Source organism: Pseudochaenichthys georgianus, chromosome 4 (genome assembly GCF_902827115.2).
Source record: "Pseudochaenichthys georgianus chromosome 4, fPseGeo1.2, whole genome shotgun sequence".
NCBI lineage: Eukaryota > Metazoa > Chordata > Actinopteri > Perciformes > Channichthyidae > Pseudochaenichthys > Pseudochaenichthys georgianus.
In genome coordinates, this window is record NC_047506.1 from 40,206,249 (window position 1) to 40,220,059 (window position 13,811).

Consider the following 13,811-nt stretch of genomic DNA (forward strand, 5'->3'; position numbering starts at 1 on the left):
GCGTATGGAAAATAAAATTAATTAAACTACCTCCAAAACTAGTCAAAATCAGACAATATAAAAAATTGAATGTTGATTTATTTATTAATGATGTTGTTGCCCTTAATTGGGACAGATTTCAACTAATACCTTTTGTACAAGATGCTTGGGATTTTCTGCATAAAGAGCTCACTGATGTCATGAACAAACATGCACCTGTGAGCAGAGTTGGGTGTAACGCGTTATTGCCACTCACGCATGCGCAGTTCGTACGTGCTCGGCTGAAGTCTTTGCGGTGTGCTCCAGTCTGGCTCCAGTGCAACACATGGCCAACACGCTGACGCAACAGCGTGAGCAGAGATAGACTGCGCAAAATATACAGATAGCAGGAGACAGAGGACAGCCACGGTCAGATAGGAAAACATTCAGGATCTGGATCAGTCTGATGCGACAATGGAAACTGAACTAAAGAGAACATTTGAAACTTTAGCAGTCTGCGTGATCTGCCTGCAGGGAGGGGCGGGCCGGCCCTGCGAGTAAAGTAACTAATTACTTTATGTAGAGAGTAACGAAGTAGTGTAATATATTACTTTTTTTTTTAAAGTAATATGTAATATGTAATATATTACTTTTTTTTAGTAACGACCCCATCTCTGCCTGTGAGAACGGTTAAGGTCAAAGGTCAACATCTCCCTTGGATCAATTCTGAACTCGTCAGTCTCTTTAGGGAAAGGGATAAAGCATGGTCGATATATCGTCATTCAAGAACTATAGCCGATTGGGAAGTATACAGGCATCTTCGAAATCTGAGTAAAACTAAAACACGAAATGCTAAATCGAACTACTATAAAGAATCTCTCACATCGGAATTTAAGAATCCCAAGCAATTTTGGACTAACATTAAATCTATTTAAAATAAATCAGGTAAACATTCTATTAATAAAATAAGAACTGCTGATACAATAATTCATGACGCATTATCCATTGCCCAAATATTTAATCAGCATTTCGCTAATGTATGTTCCACACTACTATCTGACTCCTATTTGACGACTGGTATTTCTAATAGTAACTCATACTGCAACAGTTCTTTTTCTTTTAAGAAGATTCTACCACACGAAGTTCATAATGCTATCACAGAATTAAAAGTGGATGGCAGTGCAGGACTCGATGGTATAGAAAACAGGTTCATAACATTGGCGTCCCATATTCTCATGTACCCACTTGCTGATTTTTCAACCTGTCTTTGTTCACCTGTGAGTTGCCGACTATTTGGAAATGTGCACGCATCATTCCACTGCATAAAGGTGGTGATTTACTTGATACAAATAATTATAGACCAATTTCTATAATCTGTTCTATTTCCAAAGTTTTGGAGAAAATAATTTATAATCAACTGTCACATTATCTCAATACTTATAATATTTTATCTCCGGTTCAATCTGGTTTCAGGCCTAATCACTCCACAACAACTGTCCTACTTAAATTTACAAATGACTTGTACTCTGCTGCAGATGATGGTGAACTCACAGGTGCCATTTTTATTGACTTGACAAAAGCCTTTGATTTCGTTGTTCGATATCTGCTCTTAGATAAACTTCACGGCATTAGCCTTTCTAATAATACAGTGTTATGGTTTAACTCGTACCTTCACAGTAGAAAGCAATGTGTGGTTGTTAATGGAAAACAGTCTGACCTGTTGATCCAACAAAAGGGTGTACCCCAAGGATCAATCTGAACCTTTTTCTGATATAGTTTCTGAAAGGAACAATTCATAAAAGTGAAGTAAAGAAAGGAGGAAGAAAGAGACCAAGGTGAATTGGAAAGGAGAATAAAGCAATGTCTGGAAATAGACCGAACAGAGACGAAATAAAAAAAAGCAGCCCCATCACTGCTGCAGCAGAGCGGCACAGTCCGCAAATTCCCTTATAGATATTTCATGGAGCGGAAAACATTCAATACACCCTCACTGGTTCTGTTCCCAACTGAGATGGAAAAAAAGGCAGAAGAGAGAGGGAGGAGAAAGGGGCTGCAGTTATGTTTATGTAATGGACATTTAACGAGGAGCAGCAACCCTCAGGTCATTCAAAAAACAAATATACTGAAAAACACAGGATAGCTGTAGCGGCAATATGATGGTGTGAGTGAAGTGAAGCTTTATGGCTTCACTTTAATCACGACAGAGTTTTCATTATAGGGCTAACAAAAGTAATTCAAAAACATGAGCAGAGAAGGTGAAACTGAGCATATACAAAACAAATTATTTTTGTTGCATTACAATGTGATGTTTCTGTCAAGGCTTGCCACATAAACCATCAAAGAGGAATGTCCTCGGTCCGTGTACATTTTGTCAGTTTGATTTTAAGCCAAAAAACGAAAATACCAGCTTTTTTCGTTTTTGATTTAAAACAAAAATAACGGGAAACCAAAGCCGTTTTCCTGTTGTTGTTGTTGTCTGAATCAAAAGACGGATAACGAGAAAACCTAATTAAAAGATCTGTGTATGACGAAGGTACGTTTTAACCGTTTGTTTTTTAGTTCTAATTGAAACAAAAACAGAAACGGGTAATTTTTTGGTTTTTAAATGTTGCCCCATCTAACAGGTTCGTTTTCAAAATAGCAATGGGATTTCTCCATAGGGTTTTGGAAAATAGCTCGAAATAAGGTCAGTGGAAAACGAATCTGTTAGATAAATGCACGTTTTGTTCAACTGGATAATATCCACATGTCTACCCTACTTTTATAATTTTCGAATCATAAATCAAATAGATAGATTTATGATCGATAGATTTATGATTAACATAAGTTCGTTCATGATGGCTCTTGTTAGTGATAGTGATGCAGCTCATCCAGAATGCAGCGGCTCGTCTGGTCGTCAACCTTCCTACATTTTCCCACACCACTCCGCTCCCTCCACTGGCTTCCAGTAACTGCTAGAATCCACTTCAAGACACTGGTACTTGCATACTATGCTGCGAATGGATCTGGACCTTCCTACATCCAGGACATGATTAAACCGTACACCCCAGCACATGCACTCCGCTCTGCATCAGCCAAACAGCTCGCTGCACCCGCACTGCGAGGGGGACCCAAGTTCCCATCAGCAAAAACACGTGGGTTTGCTATCCTGGCTCCAAAATGGTGGAATGAGCTCCCCATTGACATCAGGACAGCAGAAAGCCTGCACATCTTCCGGCACAAACTGAAAACTCATCTCTTTCGACTCCACTTCGAGCGATAGAATTACTAACAAAGAACTGCTAACAGAGCACTTATATACTAATAAAGGACTGGCTTATCTATAGCCAGTTGAGTAGCACTTGAAATGTTTGGCTCTATGAAACCTGATGTACTTATATGATTCTGTTTTCTTCAAGGTTGTGTCTTCCAGGCCGAATGTACTTATTGTAAGTCGCTTTGGATAAAGGCGTCAGCTAAATGCAATGTAATGTAATGTAATGATGACATCGTTGCGAAATTATTATCCGAGTGATTTTCAAGATTGTCAGAGGGCCTACAGATGTTGCACTCCAAATCAGACTCAAATGGGTGTGTCCCAGTCAAAAGCCCAGCGGATGCCAGTGGCTGGGGGTGTTGCCAAATTGCTAGAGGGCGTTGCCCAATTTCCCCATTTGTTCAATTACAGGATTTAACCATGAGATGGCGCTTCATTCACAAAATACACAAAGACAACTGGGTGTTGTAGAAACATCAATGTTTTAGATCAAATAAAGTATATAGTTTGCTTTATGCAGTATATTTCTTGTAATATTGTTGGGGTGTTTTTATACAGTACAGTAGATTGAAGTAAATCAACTTATACATTAAGATAAGATAAGATGGACCTTTATTAATCCCGTGGGGAAATTCAGTAGTTCAAACAGCAACAGGGTGAGAGTGAAAAACAGGACAGCACAGATTCACACAGATTAATAAAATCAAAAATAAGATGAGCGATACAAATAATAATAATGAGAAACTATTAAATAAGAAATGAATAAAACTAAAATGTAATTATCATATCATATATTATAATGTATTGTATTATTAAGTAATATCATACATTAACCCCATTATAGCAGATGCCACATTGAATGGATGAACACATTTATGCATCAATAATTACAACAGAGTATTTCTAAATACAAGTTGTAAAAATACTTATATGTATTTAATATTAACCCTTTGGAGTCGACCGTCACGCCGGCGTGATCAGATCACATGACCTGTTCAAGCCGGTGCCGGTGTCACATTCCCCCCCCCCCCCTGTAAGCCTGTGTCTAAAATTGACATCAGGCTTATTATATTTACAGCCCTTAAGATACACTTTTGTGTTTAACAGCTGACCACCATGACATACTTTGTTTTAGTAGATTTCGCATGAGAGCAAAATGTATAAATATGAGCATTAAATTATATGAATATGAGAATAAAATGCATGAATGTGTGAGTGACAATATATGAATGTGTGCATTGAAATATGATAATATGAGAGCAAAATGTATGAATGTGTGAGTGTTGCAGATTATTATCATCTGATATTTAAGAAGTGTAAGATTTCCAGATATTAAAAGAGGTCCCTTGAGTTTCTCTGGTAATTATCAATAGTAGCAGTTAAGTGAATACTATTCAAACAATACCTGTGTTTGTGTTTTATATTGATTTCTCTGTTTTATCCTTTCATAAATGTGAGGACTAAAATGGCTATAAACAAGGGCTGGTTAGAGTAAACAGGGTTTTATTGCTCTGTGGGGGAGGTGTAGGTATGCAGGACAGGGTGCTAGGTGGATGAGAGTATATTCTGCTTAAGATCTCTAGCATGTCATGTTTCAGGGAAGTCTACATATCTTGAATAGTATATGTGTGGGTTTAATTACTTTGTATTAATAATAAGCAGTCTGTGTAACCAGAAGTTGGAGATATGAAAGATGAAATCTTTGTGTTATCTTTGGAAGCAAGGAAATATCCTTTATAACACAGTTTCAGATTTTTGAAACCTTTATTCTATTTGTGAAAATACAAACAAGGGAGATTTCAGTGCTTTTTTTTTTACATGTAGACCACATTAGTCCAGGTCCTGATCTGAAACCACTAGACCTACACTCATCAAATCGGGTAAGTATGGACAGCTAATTAAGGAAGAATACTTCTCAAATGTATTATAATTTTTTGTTGCAAATAAAAATTCAACAGATAAGTAGGTATACTTATATAAACTTACAGTAATGTATTTACAGTTGCAGGCAAAACATTTCAACAGGAAAGTAAATATAGTCTATAACTAGCATTGTTCAAGTTTACTTTAAGCAATAAGCTTTGTTTGCCTAATTACAGTATGTCATCTTGAGTACTAGGATTGCTTGGAATGTGAAAAACATTGCAAGATTAGAAAATAACACTTTGGTAACAATGGTATGAGAAAGTTGGTTCATTGTAATCCTGTCTTCTCTCTTAGAAAAATAATTGCTATTCATTTTTTGCTTTAGGACAAAGCAGCAGAAGCTGTTCAAAGTGGATGAAAGACTGAAGGTTAGCCTTTTTCTTTATCTCATGAACCTGAATTCCTTTAACATCTCTTTCATATTTTTGTATGCTATGAAACAGTATTTAAGATACGAAAACTTTGTAGATAAAGAATTATCACCTAAATGAGGAGCATTCACTTATTTTTATTTATTTATTCATTTGTTTAACAGGGACAGTGCACATTAATTAACATTCCTGTAAATGTGCCAGAGTTAGCCAAGAGGCTATTTTTCATCTGTTGTCCCTGGACAGATTTTATAAGTGAACCTAAAACAAATTTCATTTAAACAAGTAAATACAATCAAATTAAAACATGCAACATACATTACTGGAATACATAAATAAATAAAAAGACAGAACAATAAAACAAAACAAAAGAACATGTTGTGACAACCCCTCCCCCCTTCTGCCTGTCTGTGCTCCCTGCCTTGCTGTCCTCTGGCAGGTACTGGGAGTGTCGTCCTGTTTGTGCCCTGCTTGCCCAGCTGGGAGGTTCACTCTCTGATTCTGATCCTGATCCTGATCCTGGCCTGCTGCAGCAACCTCAGCCTTCCACCTGTGTTTGTATTTTCACAAATAGAAACAAGATTTCACAAATCTGAAACTGTGTTATAAGAATCTTTAGACTCTCTGGGATAATCCAGTCCAGATTTGATGAGTCTAGGTCTAGTGGTTTTGGATCAGGACCTGGTCTAATGTGGTCAGGATGCGAAAAAAGCACTGAAATCTCCCTTGTTTGTATTTTCACAAATAGAATTAAGGTTTCACAAATCTCAAACTGTGTTACAAAGAATCTTTAGACCCTCTGGGATAATCCAGTCCAGATTTGATGAGTGTAGGTCTAGTGGTTTTAGATCAGGACCTGGTCTAATGTGGTGAAGATGCAAAAAAAGCACTGAAATCTCCCTTTTTTAATTTTCACAAATAGAATAAAGGTTTCACAAATCTCAAACTGTGTTATAAAGAATCTTTAGACTCTCTGGGATAATCCAGTCCAAATAAATCTGCTATGCAGCGATTTAAGAGGTTCAAAAACGGAGGATTGTTCGCTAATATTAAATTAAATGTCTAAAATTAAATTAAATGTCCCTTAACTTTCCCCTTAACTGCCGAATCGGATGCTCTGAATCGGAAGCCAACTTCAGCGTCGTTGTGTATACGCGTGTTCGTGTAATTTTGCGTTTGTGTGTATTGTGTTTGTTTCCCGGGGAAAACCCTCACGAGAAACACTGGCTGTTGTTATGCCTGCTGTGTGACGTTAAATTACTCCGTTCTCCGCTTGTAATTATGCCGTCACAAGCTTCAAAGTTGTATTTATCATCTGAATTTTCCGAAACAAGTTTAATATTCTGAAAGCCAAGACTTTGTTTAATTGAAATCAGATGAAAACAAACTGTAACGGACCCTGCCGTGTTATCTATGATTACTATACGCGTACATTCATCATTTCAGCCGGAGGGAGGGGGGGCGGCGCTGCTGGAAGAGCAGATTGCGAGTGAGAGGTGCCTGTCTTCGTCCCTTTACAAGCTTCAAAAATATATTTATCGTGTGATTTTGGAAATAAAAGTTTCATATTCTGAAAGCCAAGACTTTGTTTGTTTAAAATCAAACAAAACACCCGAACCCTGAAAAAATAGTTTTTTACGTAAATCCACGTTTATTCTGAAATGAGCCGTTGCGACTTCCGACTGATTTCGATAGAGCGGGTCACATATAGTGTAATTCATGGCACAATTCAAACGGGATCGAAAGATACGTTTTCTCTCTCCATTGACTTCAATACATAATTTTTCAGAAATAAGGTCCCATGGGGCGGAAGTAGATGGGCGTGACTTCGCCACTCTATTCAATAAACTCTTAATCCACCTGTCTGGAAAACCCCCATATTAGCGATTTAATAGGAGAAACTTTCATAAAATGGTTTAGAACTTCTCTCAAAATAGAGAAACTGTCTTTTACATATGTCAAAATGTTGCACACCTTCTCTTTCTAGGGACGGATTTCAACGTCAAATTGCTCTCTTTCTAGTCATTTTTCCTCTGTGTAACCCGCTTGTCGAGGGGAAAAGTATTTCTTTCATTTTCATGCACAGAGCAGAATTTTTACCTGAAGAAATATTTCTCATTGCAGCATTTGCTGGGACTTGAAGTCAGCAGACCCCTACCACTGCAGCTCCAGCCCCCCTGCCTCTGCCTTTTAGCTCGACTCCCTTTTTGTTTCGCCCCTAAACAGCCAGTCAGAGGCACTTTGAAGTGAAGGCAAAGGCAAATATCAAAAGAGTGAGCGTCCTCCGTGAAGAGGTGCCTTTATTGTGGCTATTCCCCAGTCTCGACTTGCCTCGGGCCTGCATGGCACCAGCCTGGCACATCCCGCACTTTATCCAGGAGACACAGATTATCTCCTAATGCTTTGAAGGGGTTGCATGTGAAGAGGACAAAACAGGAGCACCTCTGTTGCCTGCTGCCGTGACATAAATACTGATGTGGACCTCCTTTCAAAACACACCTTGACTGTGGGGTAGCTAATGTGATTATCGCTAAGCTAAGGGCCAGAGGACACACAGCCAAGGTCTGACTGTGCAGAAGGTGTGTGAACTCAATAGCCGCGTTCACACTGCGGTACTTTTCCCACAAAGGTTCATGCGAACTTAGTTCATGCGAATTCTTTAGTTCGCATGAACTAAGTACAGATCGCGTTCACACCAGAAAAAGTCCCTGGGGGTGGATTAGGCAAATGAAGCCGCTGACGTCACTTCTTCTTCTTCTTCTGCTTTGGGTTTACTGGCAGGCCGCCAACCACTTCACGGCGTATACTGCCGCCCAAAGTCCCCGGAGTTGGGGAAGGCTTCAGTAGAAGCTGCTGGGACTCCCAGCAGCTTCTACTGAAGCCTTCCGAGTAAATCGCCAGAACGCCGACACCTCCTCATCTCCACCGCTCCCATGTTTTATTTTGTGTTGCCATAAGTTAGTCTCTCTGCGTTTCTGCGCTGGGCTAATGCTAATGCTAATAATGCTAATGCAAGGATAATAAAATGGCGGCTTCACAAAACTTTTTGGGAGTTTTACGGGGCGTGGTTTGCAATCCGCCCAGCCAATCAGAAATATAGCTCTTTTCTCAAAAAAGAGCCGCTCGAAAGTCCCTGCTCTCTAGCAGGGACTTTCGAGGGGGTAAAAAGGTTCGCATGAACTACTTTTAGTACCGGCTCTTTTTGGTGTGAACGCGATCATGAACTAAGTTCGCATGAACCTTTGTGGGAAAAGTACCGCAGTGTGAACGCGGCTAATGTTGTACTTCTTCAAAATATTTTAAGTTGTGGAGAGTTCAGAAAACGACTATATGTAATTTGAATTCCCCATGTGACAGTTTCTTCAGTTGACGGAAGTAAAGACTCAAGGTCGGTACTCGGGTAAGATTTTGAGTGTTTGAAAATATGTTCTGCATTTATCTACATTTATCTGAACACTAGAGTTATTTATAGAAGAACATCTCTGACGTTAAAGGTTGAAAGTCCTTTTTTGAGTTATTATGTATGTTTGACATTGTGGGCGTCGCCATCTTGGTATTTTTGAAAAACCAGAAGTCTCACAATAAGGCGGAGCTAAGTACAACCGATCAAACATATATGGTTGACCAAATTGTTACAATTAAATGTAATGACCTAAAACCACACTCTGAAATGATTTGATGTCCAAAAAACCCCCAGAGAAAATCCAAATTGGACAAAGCCGTAGTAGAACAGAGAATATAAACTTGTTAGGGAAATGTTAACTATAATACATCAAGTGAGACATTTTCTCATAGACTTCTCTACAATCGGACTTCTTTTTAAAGCCAGTGGAGATAAAGTATGCTAGTTTAAAGGGATAGTCTGGGTCTTTTGAAGTGGGGTTGTATAAGACTATAGCCGGGTTTTACCTAGAGTACATGTTGGTAGGCAGAGCCGGCCCGACCCATTAAGCGACATAAGAGGCCGCTTAGGGCCCCGCAGCCACGAAGGGGCCCCCTAGAAAAAAAATAAAATGAGAAAAAATAAAAGATCTTAGTACACCGTCACCGTGATAAGTATGTTTAATTAATTGTGTTAATATGCCTAGATTGCCTACTCTCAAAGTCATGTATTATATTATTGAGTCAATAATATAATACATTAACCGTGCTTTACCTGAACCTCATCATGACACTAGAGAGGACGGCAGAATTGTAATTTCCCGTGTTCAGTGAATGCAACAGAGGCAAGACACCAGGGGGGTATACTACGAAGCAGGATTTTCGCTTAGCCGGCTAAATTCAGGGAAAACTCCGGATTTCCGATCCTACGAAGCTGGTTCTCTTTTTAGCAGGCTAGATCTCCATGGTAACTTATGCTTAGCGGCTAACCTGGTCGGGACCAGGTTAGGTTGCAGGCTAAGAGCTCAACTCAGTGAAAGCACTGCCTGCTGACCAATCAGAGCTCAGTGTGCGGAGTTTAAAGCGATCAAGTCATATTACAGGAGAAAGGAAATACAGAAAAGCTGCCTTCGCAAGAAAGACGGCCGGCAAAAATCACCAACTGTGTGAACGTGAACATTAATAGAATATCACCTCCCATCTTCAGAGCAATCTGACTATTATAACATTAGCGTTAAGAAAGTTTACTTAAATATCTGCCACAACATAAGTAACCGGATCAGAGTAACATTAAGTACAGTCCGCGGCATATCACATCATAATTCATATATTTTCTTATCTGAGTCAGCTGAGCCGTATCTGGCCGTGCACCACTCACAGTGTCACATAGGCTACTGTATGCAGAAGTATTATTTTAAGCAACACATTAAGTTGACGAAACACTCGAGACAAATGTAATTAAAGTCAGATCCACTCGTGTTTTAGACAGGGCAGTGATATCATAAACCTGTTAATGTATGCATTCAAACACTTGTTCTGTTACCAGCTGTATTCACCTTGCAGGTGCAGCTATGTGGCTTTTATCCTGGATAAAGTGTTTAAGTCATGGATGTTTAAAGTTTAACTTCTTCATATTTGTCTAATATTATAGTTGACTTTTCATTCAGGAAGTATGACGCTGCGCTGTCAGTATGCTTCTCCATGTCTGTGATTGGTCAAATGCTCCAAATACCACCCCTTTCATGTGAACGTGCACCTAACTAGATAGGACACGGCTGGCTTGAGCGATCCACTTGATAACCTGCGTCGTAGTACCGTTTAGCGAGAGCGCGTATGTTTTGGATTAGGCCAACCGGCTAACTCAAACATATCCAGGTTAGGTTGAACCAGCTTCGTAGTACAGGCCCCAGACCAACCAGAGAGTTGAATGGAAATAAACATCTGTCTTATTGGCTGACAGGTACCTATCCTGTGAGCTGTGACAATGTTTAAAATAAACTGTCAGTCAGACTCAGAGTTTTTGAAGATGAACATAAGAACATATTTTCTTAAAAAAGACGACAATTCTCAAGTGGTGGCTCACACAACAACCCCAGAGCCACCACTTGAGCCAGGTAAACAAGGTATGTAAATGTCAGTAAACCTCCAAGTTATGCAAACATGTAAGCAAAGCATAAATTACAGCTACGTTGATGTTACTTCGCGGGGGTAAGCTAAACCGTTAGCAAGTAGCTATAGCTAGCCAGATATATTAAATAAATACTTTGTTATACAATCTAAATGTTATGTTTTTTTAGCGTTACCTGGTGATTTCAAAGAAATCTCTCTGGGAAATGTTGACTTACTGTTCGACATGAAGCTAGAAGCTACCTTACAGTACACAGTTGATCCGGAGTCCTGCCAGTTAAAGTGTTTCATAGTTAGCTTAGCATCAACCTAGCACTGAAATATATGGATGTTATGTGACAGTATTTCTGAGAAAAAGTCAGCTGAAATGGTGGCATAGTTGCCACTGCTTTACGTATCAACAGCATGTTTGAACGTATTACCAGCAGTAAATGTGGCTGTTTGGCCACTGACGTTGTCATAACAACACCTGAATTTAAATGTGCAACCTCTTTTTGTGACAGATTTTTGCATGAAATGATAATTCTTCTGGATGATATTCCTATTGACAGCTAGTTTCTATGTGAACATTATGAGATGGACAGCCAGAGAGAATAAATGAAAAACAGTTCTGAAATACTATATGACAAAACAAGAATATAGTTTAAGTGATTTGTAAAATATCCATAAAGAAAAATCTGTTTACAGTTCTGTTTCATATGGGTGTTGAGAGATGTATCCATAGATCTCTTAATTTTGCTCTCAAAGTGCACCATATTGATGTTTTAACTTCAATATTTAAACAAAAATCTTCCCGGGGGAGCATGCCCCCAGACCCCCTTAGAGGAGGTGAAGGACCCCCCCTAGAGGATGTTAGGTCCACGGTGTTTACATGCTTATTTATACAATATGTGTGCTTATGCTAACATCATAAGACAAAAGTTGGTTCCGTGTTGTGTGGAGTGAGAACGCGCTAGAGTCAGGGGGGCCCCCAAGCCAAAGCTCGCTTAGGGCCCCCAGAAGTCTAGGGCCGGCCTTGTTGGTAGGCATACAAAGAAGCACACAGGAGCACTGGAAACTATGTGATGTACTGATGTGGACTAAACATAGTTTTTCTAGCCACCAAAAACAAATGCCCTTCTTAAAATAATATCAGTTAGCTTCTGTCTGATCTAAACAATAGGACAACCACACCCAAACAGCAGATCTGTGGCAAAAAAACAATGGATACGTGGAATAAAGAAGTTTCACAATTGAGAAAAGCTGGTACCAAAGTAAAGGTACTTTAAAGTAAATTTGAAGTGGTGATAATAGTCTGTTCTGCGCACATAAGCTGTTTTTGTAAGGTGGCTTTTCTTTTAAGTGAATAAAAACAAATTCTGCTAACAGCAGTAAAGTGCTTTGCTGTCTGTGTCTTCACACTGAGGGCAAAATACCTAATCTCTTTAAGGCACTTCTGCATAGGCTTCACTTTTCAGACCTGGAAGTTGCTACTTGTGTCAAACTCACAGAAATGTCACCCAACCAGAGAGGGCATATGATTTTCATGGGAGGGCACACAAAACCATCAAAGGTAGCTTGACGTTTCATAGAGGGTGCTAAAAAATGTAGGGTTTCCCATTAAGGTACCGGGCGCTACAGTGGAATTTTCTACTGCAACACTCCCCACACGCACACAGTACAGCCGCGACTGTTACGAAGGCCCGATAATCAGCTCACGGCAGGGGTAAAGTGCTATTTTTACAAGTGGGGGGTGGACCTAACCTCCTCTAGGGGGGTCCTGGGGCATGCTCTCCCGGGAAGATTTTTTTGGAATATTGAAGTTAAAAGCATCAATCTGGTGCATTAAGAGATCTATGGATATCTCTCAACACCCATATGAAACAGAACTGTAAACAGTTTTACTTTTTCTTTATGGATATTTTACAAATCACTCCCCTTTTAAACTGTATTCTTGTTTTACTGTCATATAGTATTTCATACCTGTTTTTCATATATTACTCTTATATTACTATCTGACTTTGCATACATCGTAGCCTTAAAGTTCACCGTTTATAATTAAAAAAAATTAAAAGACTTTTTTTTTTTTTAATGAATACATAAAGTAAAACGTGTTTATTGGGGGAGGGCAGGAATTTCAAATGGGAGATCCTGGCCCACGGCGCCAGGTCTGCACTCAACTATGCCTTCCCTTTAGCTCGACTTAGTATTTAAACATCTTTCACTGGTTGCTTTGCCTTTTGCCATTTCAAGTTTTAGCAATCTCAACTTCTTTTCTAAATTCACCAGGCAGCTGTTGAGAGATTGTTTGATTAAAACATTGTACAACATTGTGCCCAGCACTAAACCTGGAGTAAGTCTAATAAGCTTCACAAAATTACCAGCTGGTAAACATCACGGCACATTTGGCAGTTTTGGAGACAGATATTCACCTCAGGAGGTGGTGGGGACCAAAAACAGACCTAAAAGCTGAGTGAATGTCTCCATGCTTAAATGTTCAAAAAGCTCTTTATTTTTCTCATACTACCTTGAGTCGAATACTCGATTCTGAATCTTCGATTTGGACATGGCAGAGTTTGTAAATTCTTGATAGCAGACCGTTGTTAAGGAGGATCAAGGGACTATTCGTACTCATATCAATCCGCAGAAAGAAGTCCGGTAAGTTAAATGTAAGCTATGGACAAAAACATTAGTTTTCCCAATCAGAAAACACCATCCAATACTTTTTGATACTAATTTTAATTGTTTAAATATGTGTAGAGAGAACAAAACTTTGGATTAACGATTGCTAAAATGTCCCCAGAAAAGAAAAG